This window comes from Oculina patagonica, chromosome 8, assembly GCF_052425735.1.
Source record: "Oculina patagonica isolate OP01 chromosome 8, crgOcupat, whole genome shotgun sequence".
In the NCBI taxonomy this organism is placed as follows: domain Eukaryota; kingdom Metazoa; phylum Cnidaria; class Anthozoa; order Scleractinia; family Oculinidae; genus Oculina; species Oculina patagonica.
In genome coordinates, this window is record NC_135765.1 from 29,862,143 (window position 1) to 29,874,708 (window position 12,566).

A 12,566-nucleotide genomic window follows, 5' to 3' on the forward strand; every position below is an offset into this window, starting at 1 on the left:
AAATACAGCAGTGACTGGTCCAACACCAGGTAACCATCTTATAGAGGTGTACAATACTAAAACGCTCGGTTTAGGTATCGTTTTCATTGTGCTACCACACCAACTAAATTGCAAATTTCCTTATTGCCAATGAACTAAGCTTTTGTTTCACTGTGCCACTTCACCCCTATGTTACTGCTTCTTTCTGCCGTAGCCGAAGAACGAAGAGCTTTTCCACATTTGTCCGCGCAAATTTTGCGGCGAAATTTTCTCTGCCCAAATTTTGCGCGGCCAGAATGTACGGGAACGCTTGCTACGCAGGCTACCTGTGCCACTTTTTCACTGCGTTTATAGCAGTACATTTTCAATGTGGAAAACAACCTAACCCCCTTAAAACCGGCGCAAGGTTTTTTATTTTAGCGGGCTGTCCAGCAAAATTCACCGTTGTCACAGATCACAGCCCTCCGCGATGCGTGACATCAGGAGAATAATTTTATATTTAGGAATTGACGTCACGCATACGTTACATTCCGCTTGAGTGGTTTCTGGATCTCGTGATCACATCGCAAAACTGATCTCTTCAGACAACACTCTTCTGCTCGGAGCTGCTGTCTGGTTTTAAAAGTTTCACGATGCATGAACAAATAACGCGACCATAGGTAAGGAAAGACAATTTACTGAGAACTATTGACTTCGCGTGACTAAACGAGAGTCACATTGTTAATCATGGATGTTCGTTTCATGCAGCAATTCAGGACCGCATTTGTACGTTGTTGATGGCTGCGGGTCGATTGCAAACGTCGAAGTGAATGTAACTGTGGTTCTAAGAAAAACTTTAACTTTTAAGGTAAGCAGTATGCGTTTATTGAAATCGTGATGGAACGTAAAACACATTTGTGGGACGAACAAAATTCTTTCGGCACTGCTAGGCAAAGGAAGCAGACAAAGCTGACCTATTTCCTAAATTAATTAATTGTCAGCGTAGTTTATTTCATTGTAGATGTGTAGCGACCTAGCAGTCATTCCCATAAGCAGTTCTGTCTCGAGTAAACATCAAGACGAAAAAAATAACCATGCGATCAAGGATATCTTAAGTGAAAGCGGAAGTGAAATGTGATGTTCATGTCGGTAAATCATCCGACAATCGCTGATCAAAACTAGTCAGTGATCCTTTAGAAACAAGCAAATAAAAACAAGCATACCAGCGATCGTCAGTTTTAAAAAAATGATCATTAGAATCGACACTAGAAGTAGAAAGTTACAACTAAATCGGCAACGAACGTCATCAGCCTTGATGATTTGCATTTTACTTGACAACGTGCACAACTGGTCACAACTGGGGTCCGGGTTGTGAATTATGCATTAAACTTGACTCATGGATCAGACTTAAAATGTCTCCTCTATTGTTGTCATTTTAAAGTTGTATTTTGGCGTTAAAATTCGAGGAATGCTTCCTTAAAACGCGGACAAATTCTCTAAACTCTCACTCAATGTTAACTGTATTAGTCTTTTTGCATTAGATACTAGTGGAGTGTGTAACTTCTAGCGCGTGTTATACCTTCACTCTAATTGTTATGTTACTCAGATTTACTGATAAAAGATCGATCCTTATTTACTGTCAGTTCCCTATTCGATAGTTCCCTATTCCTATCAGGAATAGTTCCCTATTCCTATCAGTTACCAGGTCAATGATACTTTATATCATAGATACTGAGATTTTCTCACGAAAAAACGATTGCGTACAAATGATACGTAAAATGCATTAGCCAATAGGAAAGGCGAACGATGAAAACTCACTAGTGAAAAAACGTCGTTCGTCCAATCACAAGCGCGAACGACGAAAACTCACTTGTGCACAACACGTATCGCCATTTTGATTCTCGTCGTAAACACCGGCGACATGGCGGAGACACGTTCAAGGTTTGTTTGTGTTTTTAACGGCTCCACTGAGTCGTTTATATTGCAGAACAGGAAAACCAAAACACTATAAAGAAAACGAAACAAGACGGCCTTGCTGTCACAACGTTTCTTCAAACAAAACTTAAGAGAAACACGAAGCGAGATAACCGAAATTCCTCCTGCCGAGTTGAATAAACCTTTGAGTAAATTCGCACAAAGGAAGGACAAGAATACGGGCCGTCTTCACTCCGAGGGATTGTAGCGAGTTTTGATTCAGATGATGACTAAGACACTGCAGCTGCAGGTTTGTCCTTGGTTTTGGCAGACTGTTTTCTTGATTTAATTTGGTAAAAGTTCGCTCGAGTTCGCGTTGAGTTATTCAGCGTTTAGCGCTGTTTTGTTGTGTTAAAACATTAAACTGGAACTTGCAAGTTTTGTACAAGTCTCAGTCAGGTTTTCTATCAAAAGTTGTTTCTGTTAAAGTTGTGAGAGTATAAACTGACGTCTCATTTCTTGTGCTACTTCATTAAAGATGTGATTTTGAAAGACAAACATGCTTTAGTTATTTTAGTTTATGGCAGATGAATGGGTTTCCTAGACACGGTAATAAAGTTTTTATCTTATTATCTTATCACGCGCGTAACTGATAAAAAGTCGAGCGATTTAATTTGCTTTTCAAAAACCTCAGTATCTATAAAATAAACAAATTACACCATGGAAAATGCTTTGTACGATTTTTATTCACTCGTAGAGTTGTATCAGAAAACTCACTCGTTCGCTACGCTCACTCGTTCGTTTTCTGATACTACTCAACTCGTGAATAAAAATCGTACGCGCGCATTTTCCATGGAGTAATCTCTATTTATACAACGTACAAGGCGTTGTAGCCTTGTAGGTGTAGAAACAGCAGAGAACATCATGAGAAATTAGTATTCATGATCACTTGAGTGGCGTTTATATTGCATATAAGATAGGTTCCTCGGGACGAAAGTGCATAAAACTGTGTAAAAAAGCCCAAACTTCTTAAACTTACAGATTTAAAGATTTTAACTTATTATTGTTCTTTGCTTTGATCAATATTTGTAATTTTGAAGATGCTTAAATGTAACATGTTAATCAGATAATACTCAACTGTTCATTTCCATAGCTATAACTCCTTGCTGTCTGACTGCCAATATTTTTTTACGAGAGACTGAATTGAAACAACTGAATTAAAAGACAGTTCATTCTGCAAGGTAAGAAAGTTTCATTTCAAATTTGATCGGTTTAAGCATTTGAATGTCTGGAATGTGCGTTCTAGTCTTATTATGAATAGGTTATATTTAGTTTGGCATGATGAAGTAATGCTTTTAACGACAACGGTGGAAAACTTTTGCTTGCCGCTTTTTTATTAATTTGTCCATGCAAATACTGATCTGTCGAACACTTGATTTACTATCCCTTTTCATTTGTCAAGATGAATAATTCTGTTTTTTATCACGGTTTAACTTAACCATTCAATCCTAAATTTATTCAAAACGGGCTCAGAGACGGTATGCAAGAATAAGCAAAAACAACGGCTTCACTGTAGTGAAAGAATAAACAAGTTAGACACAGACAGTTTAACATGCGAGAGAGTTCGAAATAGAAAACTTCTACTTTGCAAAATGTGAGAGAAAGAGCAGTGTGCAGCCTGTTAGGGTCAGTGGAGGCTCGAGTTGCACAACAAATGAGTCTGACAAGAGAAGAGAAGAAAATACGAGAATAGCATTTTTATGAGCTATAACCAATGCATGGTCAGGCTTTTACATTCCATATTTACTGGTGTGTAACTTCTTGATCATAATTGCCTTGCAACTGTTAATGAATTCATCTCAAACTCATTTTCAAAATGGCAAATAGCAGTTGTATATGATCTAAATACCCGATTCCCTCTATAGCGCTTGCCTGTAGGGAATCACGGTAGTTGTATTCATCAAACATGCGCGAGACTCAGCAACGATGCGCTTTAATGACTCACGCGCATGGTTTGATGAATACAACTACCGTGATTCCCTGCAGGCGCGCGCTATATAGAGGGAATCCGGGGTATTGTTAAATGTTAAATGTTTTTATGGAAACCAGCTCAATTAGAGTGTGTAATTTGCATTCGCTACTTTGACTTGATTGTATTAATAAGATATAATTCATAATGGTATTGCACCAAATTACTTGTTAAAAAAAATACCGGTCCCGCATAATATGTCTCCAGTAAGTGAAAGTAAGAAGTCAGATTAAAAACGGACACATTGTTTTGATATTTTCTGAGCATAAATTGCTTAAAAATTGATATTCCTAATTAAAATAACACATTTACGCACTGATCAAGTTTGTGTTTCAACAGTTCCAAGTCCTTAAAAAATCTGAGTTAAATAATCAATGTTGTTGTTGTTGTTGTTGTTGTTGTTGTTGTTGTTGATGATGATGATGATGATGATGATAATGATGATGATGATGATGATGATGATGATGATGATAGTTCTAACAAATTATCAATTTTCTTTTCAATTCTTAGGCTTGACATACATGTTTATAATTTCATAACTGAACACTGGCTTCATCTGCAAGTGTTTCGTCGTTGTTCATTATAGAGATTGCCAGCACTTGGGGATAAGAAACTGCATGCAGAGAAATAAATTGTTAAAAAACATTACTGTCTTTTTGAGTTAAGGTAAACAGCATTCTGTTGTCATATGCATTTATAAAGTTGGTAACTGTGTAATTAATTACTACTTACATCTTCTTTAGCTATGATCAGACTCCTTTTTTGTAAACCCAGATAGGACCATAATTATTTCGTGATCCGCAGGCACAGCTTAGCTGATAAAAACCAGAATAACAAAAGCAAAGAGAAAGTTACTAAGATAAACCAAATGGAACTTACAGTGTATATACACCTAATTGCAATAAGGTTGCCATAGAAAAAAGGAAAAAGGAAATTTATTTGTACAAATGGCCTCAAAATGCTTAAAAATATGTATAAATCAATTAATTTTGTTACAGTGCAGATAAAACTCGTGAAATTTCTGTAAATGCTACCAGTTATGAAACTTAGCTAATTAATTCCTATTTACCTTTTTTCTTTTTTACTTTTTTCTATGACAACTTTATTGCAATTAGGTGTATACAGTTCATGTACTAACATTTCGTCAGTTCATGGCTTCAGCTGCTCCACCACCAGTTGCATCCACCAAAGAGACGACCAACTACGCTCGGTTGTGCCGTCTTTTGATGGATGTGGGATCCCAGGCCTTGAGAGACACCTTTGATGGGATACACCCTCCAACAGGACTGCATCCTGTTTTAGCACGTAATCCAGCACATAGAACACTACAGATCTTAACAGTCTACTGCATGAAGATTTATATCTTCAACACTAAAATAAATAAAGTTAATTTTCTTCTCATTTAATGTTACAGGAATTTACCGCATCTTCACAGCAACAGTTTTATGTTGTTAATGTCTTGGAGTTGATTGCGAAAGAGGGGTTATTTTGGTTTAGGGGGAACCTTCTTACGTTCAAGGTAAGCTAGACAATTGACGTATTTATTCGATTAAGCGCCCAACCTCGAATAAGCTCCCACCCCCCCACCCCACAAAAAAACTTAAGTGCACAAGAGGAGTATTGATTATTGAAAATTACTAAGGACTACTAAGAGACTTCCCCCATGACCCAGTTTTCTTAGCATTTTACAGAAACTTTCAATGAACAGTTAAAATTCTGCTTTGGTACATCTTCACGTTTTGTTATTATTTGTTGTTTTGTTACAAAAGTAAACTTACTATTTGCTGAAAGTCGTGAAAATTTAATAAGCGCCCAGCTCGAATAAGCGCCCACTCTCAAGGTCCAAAAATTTAATAAGCGCCCAGGGCGCTTCATCGAATAGTAGTCCTATAACAGCCAACTACATGAGATTTTTATCTCAAACGCTAAAATTTTCGTCTAATTTGATGTTATACAGGAATTCATCGCCTCTTCACTGCTACAGTTTTGTGTTGTTGATGCCTTGGAGTTCGATGGAGTTAATTACAAACGACAGACGTTAATTTGGCTCAGTGAGAACTTTCTAAATTTCAAGGTAAGCTGAATGCTTAGTTCTCAAACAGCCTGGTGCATGAAGGTTTTTATCTCCAAAGCTAAATGAAGTTTATGTTCGTCTCATTCAACTATGCACGGATTCATCGCCTCTTGTCAGCCACAGTTTCACGCTGTTGATATCTTAGAGTTGATTGCCAACGAAAGAAAAGGTCGAGAGGGAACTTTGTTACCTTTAAGGCATTAAAGCTAGCTGTATTGATGCCTGGAATGCTATTATTAAACCACAGGCTTACCATCCTATGTTTGTGAGGTATATTGTAAATATTTAAGCTTTCTAAAATCGGCTTTTACGACTCGTACTTGTAATAAAATAAAGCAGAAACATTTTCCCATTGTTTAAGTTTGTTTTTATGCCGTTTTCTTGGCGATTTGTAGCGCGAGAGAGAGCTGTTTTGGGAGTTTAAGTTTTCGACTCGTGTACTGAATACAAATATTTACACAAGGCGTGCTACTCCGACATCGACAATCCCGGTACCGTCTCTGGAATGTAGCCGAAAAATCAAACTTCCTCGACTCGCTTTCATCGGAGATCCCGGTCATCGAAAGAACAGTCTTCGAACTATAGTCTGGCCCAATCTGAATGCAATCAGTTCGTTCCGTGGTCCTTTTAAACCAGATGGAATATCAAATTAGGTCGTAAATTTGCCGATTTACAATGATCTGTACCACCTGAATGGACAATTTCTGCAATTTTCACCGAAATTGGTCAATTTTTGGCCTGTGCTCTCCCCAGAACGAAAAATGTGATCCAAGACATGGCGTCCTCTGGGCCACCCCAAAGAAAAACTTCGGAAATCACGATGGCGAAACCGAAAACAGCGCGAGCTGGAAAATTAATTTATACACGCGATTACGTATACATATTCAATACATTTCCGCATATGCAAAAACGTTATCAGGCGGGAAAGTTGCGGGAAAGTATGTCCCAATATGTACCGCCTTCTCCAAATATTAAAAAATTGTGGCCTTCAACGGCTCTTCTGACACATTCGTTCTGGTTAGATGTCAGCGTCTGTAGTCATTATTTGTGTCACATTTTCAGTCGAAAACAATTGATTGACCAGTAAATCCAATTACAACACAGCCGGAGAAAAATGTGGTCAAATAATACATAAACGTGACAAGAGTAAAAAAGATACGGGTACATTTGAAAGCATTTCGTGCAAAACAAAACAAATAATGCGTATTTTCGACAACGTGCCACAACGTGCAAGTGTACATGTGCACACGCTGCGACAACGCTATTTTCGCTCATTTTGTCGCTGCGATCTGTCGCAGCACAAATATACTTATTTCCGAAATTATTTTATTATCATAAGATCGGCACTCGTTGTAAAAGAACTGTTATCGCCTGAGCAACTGTCTAGATCATAGAAAGAGGAAATGGAAAGTGAAAACTTACTCTTTGTATTTGTCATCGTGAGTGACATTTTGATATTTTTATAGTTTCGAGTAATTGCTAGAGTTTCGTGATCATTGTAACGAAGAGGAACTTTGAGTGTATTAGAGAGAGATGGCCTCGCGAGGAGCGCGAACATTACTCGGGAACTGTCACCGGAGCCTCTTCCGCTATGTTTTTCCTTTCTTTAGCGACTCACAAGAGACTTTTTCCCGTCCAGCATGTTGCAACGTTGTTGAAACCTGCGTAGTTTCACGTGGTCGTCACATTTGTTTCAACAGATGCTGGGTAAATCCGTCGATCAAACTATAACGGGACCGTTTCATTTAGTTGCGTGACAACTGAATCATCTTAATTTTCATTCAGCAAACTTTAAGGCCCCGTGAAACCGTCCACACTAATCCGGATAAATTTGAAAACGAAGTTTTCGCCCCGTAAAGTACTAAACGAATAAAATGTTTTCCGTCCACACTCTCGTTTTCAATAATTTCACCATCCACACTAATCCAGATAATTTTGAAAACGTAACGTGGTCAAACGTGGCATCGGCCTTAGCACCGGCCGTAGAGAGTTGTAGCATTACACAAGCCAACCGCGAGCCCGAGTCAACCGCGAGTCAAGCCAAAAATAGGATTTGCTGGTTGGAAAAAATATATATATTTTTATATGAATATATATTGAGGAAAAACTAGCTAACAATTCAAATTCAATGTACCAAGACGTTTTCATTGCTGTTGAACTTCAAGTGACGTTGAATGAAATTCAAAACACTTTTGGTTCTTGTCGACTTTTTTTCTTTTTTCTTTTTTTTTTTTTTTTTTTTTTTTGGGGGGGGGGGGGGGTATCCTGAGTATTTAAAATTGGAAATAAAATTCGCGGGTTCCCTTAGGGTCACTCATAAAAGTGCTTTATTTATTGTAACTCTGTTCCTTATTACTTTGTAGCAACATTCCTGAATATGGTTGATCACAATGTCTGGGGCTGAAAGTGGAAGCTTAAAGGATGGTAATGGCGACCCACCTGAGGTCGATATTAACCTTCCAAAGCTGTGCGACCTTCCAGCAACTAAAAGCTACCCAAGTCTGCCTATAGACATTCTGTTGGTGACTGTTAAGGACTGTGAGTTCTTAAGTTGCTATGCACACTTACGAAATTCATTTAAATGGTATTTTGATGGTCTGGGTTACGTTTACTTTGGTAATGCGGTTAACGACCAAGACGCAGATGTGAAAGTTGCATTGATGAGATGCAATGAAGGTTCAACTGGTCCTGGCAGCTCTTTGATTACCTTGAAAAATGCTGCCACTGTACTGGGACCCAAGGGAGCCATTTCTGTGGGATGCTGCAGTGGTCTAAACCAGGAGAAATCCAAACTGGGAGATGTGGTGGTTTCTGCAAAGCTAACAACATATGCCTCCAAGATTGTCATGAATGATCAAGAACAATCCACTGGCACAAGGAGTCTTGTGAGCCGACGTTTTCTTCAACTAATCAGACATGTGGCTGACGGTTGGAAGGCACCATTGAAAATCCCTGAAAAACGAGAAGTAACAGTACACAGGAATGGCGAGTTTTTGAGTGGCCCAGAGAAGGTTAATGCTGATTGGCGACGAAAAGAGCTGGATCATTCGCACCCCCAAGCGATGGCAATTGAAATGGAGGGAGAAGGTAAGATTGGCTCGTGTTTTATTTCTTACTAAATTAAGTAACTGACAACAAGTTCCTGACAAAAGTACCAAACTCATTGGTGTGACATACACGAGTCCCTCACTTACTGACTACTAAATCGAATAGAAAAGAAGGCATGCACATATGTTTCATGTACATGTTCATGTATTCCGAGGCAGAGTTTGGAAGTGCTTTGGAGTATACCATCAAACTGAAATTCGACAGGGATGCCTACTGTCTCCTCTTATCTTTTGCTTGGAGATTGACGGGGTAATGAACAAAAGTCATCGATGGTTCCGCCGCTAGGGAACCATATAAAGACGCGAAAGAAGTGCTTCCCAAACTTCATGAACGTTGTTAAAAATTCACGAGTACCTACATATATACAACTCAATGTGCAAAAGGAGCAAATTTTCTATTTCGTTACGACAAAAAAGCTCTTTAAACCAGCGTCATGGAGAAGTTTTTCGCTTGCACGAACACAACGGCCCATCCCGAGCGGTCAAGTTGGCTCAATCTTGACCGCTCGGATAGCCAATCACAGAACGATATTTGTTTGCCTTGATAATGCGTGCTAGTGGGGAAGGCCGTGTCGCTAATCGAGCAATAATGAACTCAATTATTCAATAATAGCACATTCGATTCCTTGCATATTCTGTGGTAAGCAGAATGCTGCAGATGAACCTGCAGTAATAGACAAGTGAAAAAAAATTAGCTGCATTTCTTTTTTTCTTGAAAATATTGAAGGACCGCAGCCAGGATACAACATATTATAAAATTTGAAACGATCTCTGACTTAAAAACTTTAAAAATACAAGCTTTCGGCTGTTTGAACTACAGCCTTCGACGGGTAAAATGTAAAACGGTAAAATATGCAGTGTGTGAAGTTGCGAAATAAAAATGCTAATAACTAAGAATATTTGTTAAAAAGAATGCGAAATAAAAATGCTAATAACTAAGAATATTTGTTAAAAAGAATGTTGTACTGTCCAGGTAGAGGACAGGAATTGTTATCCGCATTGGGAGTTAGCTTCGAATGCCACGCTTCCAACGTTTTTCTTGTTCTAAAGCCGCCTTTGTCAATGACAGATGCATTGTCAAAGTCAATCGCGTGATTGTTGGACCAGACGTGATTGGCAATTCTTGAACCTTTTGCCGCGGTTTTTACATTTCTCAGGTGTTCTTTTTTCCTGGTGTTGAAGGCTCTGCCCGTCTCACCAATGTAACACCATGAACACTCAGAACAAGGAATTTTATAGACAACGTTTGTCTGCGATTCCAAAGAAGGTCGAAATTTTGGAGCCGGGAACTGTTGTTGAAGGGTGGTCAGTGGTTTGTTTACTACTGTGATATCGTGCTTTTTGAGGACACGGGTCAGACACGGGTCAACCGTGTTCATTCAGCACTTGAATCTAATGGTTACCCATCGAAGTTCATTAAAAACATCCAGTCTAACAAAACCCGACCCTCGACAGTGCTGTCCCCGGAGGAACTTGTTGGAACATTCTTCAAAATGGTCGAGGCGCCCGAATCACACAAGTCATTCGCTTCTCTACCATACATTAAAGGCGTAACAGAACCTCTGACCCGTGTCCTCAAAAAGCACGATATCACAGTAGTAAACAAACCACTGACCACCCTTCAACAACAGTTCCCGGCTCCAAAATTTCGACCTTCTTTGGAATCGCAGACAAACGTTGTCTATAAAATTCCTTGTTCTGAGTGTTCATGGTGTTACATTGGTGAGACGGGCAGAGCCTTCAACACCAGGAAAAAAGAACACCTGAGAAATGTAAAAACCGCGGCAAAAGGTTCAAGAATTGCCAATCACGTCTGGTCCAACAATCACGCGATTGACTTTGATAATGCATCTGTCATTGACAAAGGCGGCTTTAGAACAAGAAAAACGTTGGAAGCGTGGCATTCGAAGCTAACTCCCAATGCGGATAACAATTCCTGTCCTCTACCTGGACAGTACAACATTCTTTTTAACAAATATTCTTAGTTATTAGCATTTTTATTTCGCATTCTTTTTAACAAATATTCTTAGTTATTAGCATTTTTATTTCGCATTCTTTTTAACAAATATTCTTAGTTATTAGCATTTTTATTTCGCAACTTCACACACTGCATATTTTACCGTTTTACATTTTACCCGTCGAAGGCTGTAGTTCAAACAGCCGAAAGCTTGTATTTTTAAAGTTTTTAAGTCAGAGATCGTTTCAAATTTTATAATTCTTTTTTTCTGTTTGTTCCTGTTTGTAAGTGCACTGGCTCACTGCTTATTCACGCACTTTGCTGGGTAACAACTCAATCAAAGGGCGCGAAAATTCTCTCATCTTTAAGTCACTCCTTATCCCAAAAATGTCCTTTATAATTGTTGCAGGTCTCTTTGCTGCCGCATTTGACGTTGGTATTGAATGGCTTATCGCTAAAGGTATTGCAGATTTTGCAGACGGCAATGAATCAGTAACTGCCCCATGGCAAACTTTTGCAAGTGTGATGGCAGCGTCTGTTGTTTTCAATTTTTTGAGTGATGCCAATGTTTTCAGAGAGTGGCCCCACTTCCAAGGTAATTATAATTATGAGGGAGAAAACTTTCAAGAAAGGGATTTTTAGATTTACTTTTTGCGCCATGTCTGTCTGATTTCCTGTTCATTTTCCAAGCAGATGCTAAGTAAAGCTTTTTGATATCCAATTATTTTACAAATGTGATTAACGGGATAGTCATTTGTAGGATCAAGGTGACAGTAACAACATAGAGCTGTCAAGAATGTTACGGTATTCGTCAATTAGCAACAGAAATTAATAAAAAATAATACAAGTAATTTAAGTGTAAATACCAAGCTTAAAGGCCTGGCTAAACTAGGAAACATTGTTGCAGAAACATTGTTCCTTGCCGTGTTTCGTAGGTGGCTAAACTAGCGGGAAGAAAGCAAAATGTTTTGCTTTTCGGGTAGCTAAACGAGGAAACAATGTTGCGGGAACAAAGTGTGATGCACGCGCATAAACAGGTCAACATTGTTTCCAGGGTGGCTAAACTGGGCAACGTATGTTTCGGAAGCAAATTTTGTCTCCGGGAAGCAAAAATGTTTTTAACTTGAGGCAGAAACATTTTTGGTTTCCGTGAAACAAAATTTGTTTCCGCAACATATGTTTCCCGCGTGGCTAAACTGGGAAACATTTGCCTCCGCAACAATGTTTCTGCAACAATGTTTCCTAGTTTAGCCAGGGCTTAAGTGTGGTATTACGTCTATGACTAAAATGAAACTATATCCAACGTTGAACCTCCAATAGAGGACACCTCCTGTAAGCGGACACTTATTCATGGCCCTAACCACATGCAAACACAATATAATTAACCCCCCATATGCGCGCGGACACCTCTTCTAAGCGTGTACTGCACTTACGATTCTGATTTACAACTGAACAGGGAAAATGTACATTGATTAACTAAATTCAGGTGAAAGTTAAAATGAATGAATGACAAAATGACGCCGAAAC

General features: G+C 38.8%; 2 protein-coding genes and 1 pseudogene across 4 annotated transcripts in view; 2 read left to right on the forward strand and 1 right to left on the reverse strand.

Moving 5' to 3' along the window:
* The window catches only part of LOC144664006 (uncharacterized), a 358,501-nt gene that overhangs the window by 218,723 nt on the left and 127,212 nt on the right, over positions 1-12,566 (forward strand). The window lies entirely within an intron of this gene.
* The window catches only part of LOC144664014 (uncharacterized), a 253,535-nt gene that overhangs the window by 75,495 nt on the left and 165,474 nt on the right, over positions 1-12,566 (reverse strand). The gene's annotated exons all lie outside the window — the stretch shown is intronic.
* LOC144664010 (uncharacterized) overlaps positions 551-12,566 on the forward strand; it is a 78,692-nt pseudogene continuing 66,676 nt past the window's right edge. The window contains exons 1-8 of the transcript XR_013572717.1: positions 551-638; positions 727-826; positions 3,026-3,113; positions 4,412-4,567; positions 5,316-5,420; positions 5,859-5,975; positions 8,339-9,062; positions 11,449-11,634. The product of XR_013572717.1 is annotated as an uncharacterized LOC144664010 (transcript). The remainder of the gene's footprint in view (positions 639-726; positions 827-3,025; positions 3,114-4,411; positions 4,568-5,315; positions 5,421-5,858; positions 5,976-8,338; positions 9,063-11,448; positions 11,635-12,566) is intronic.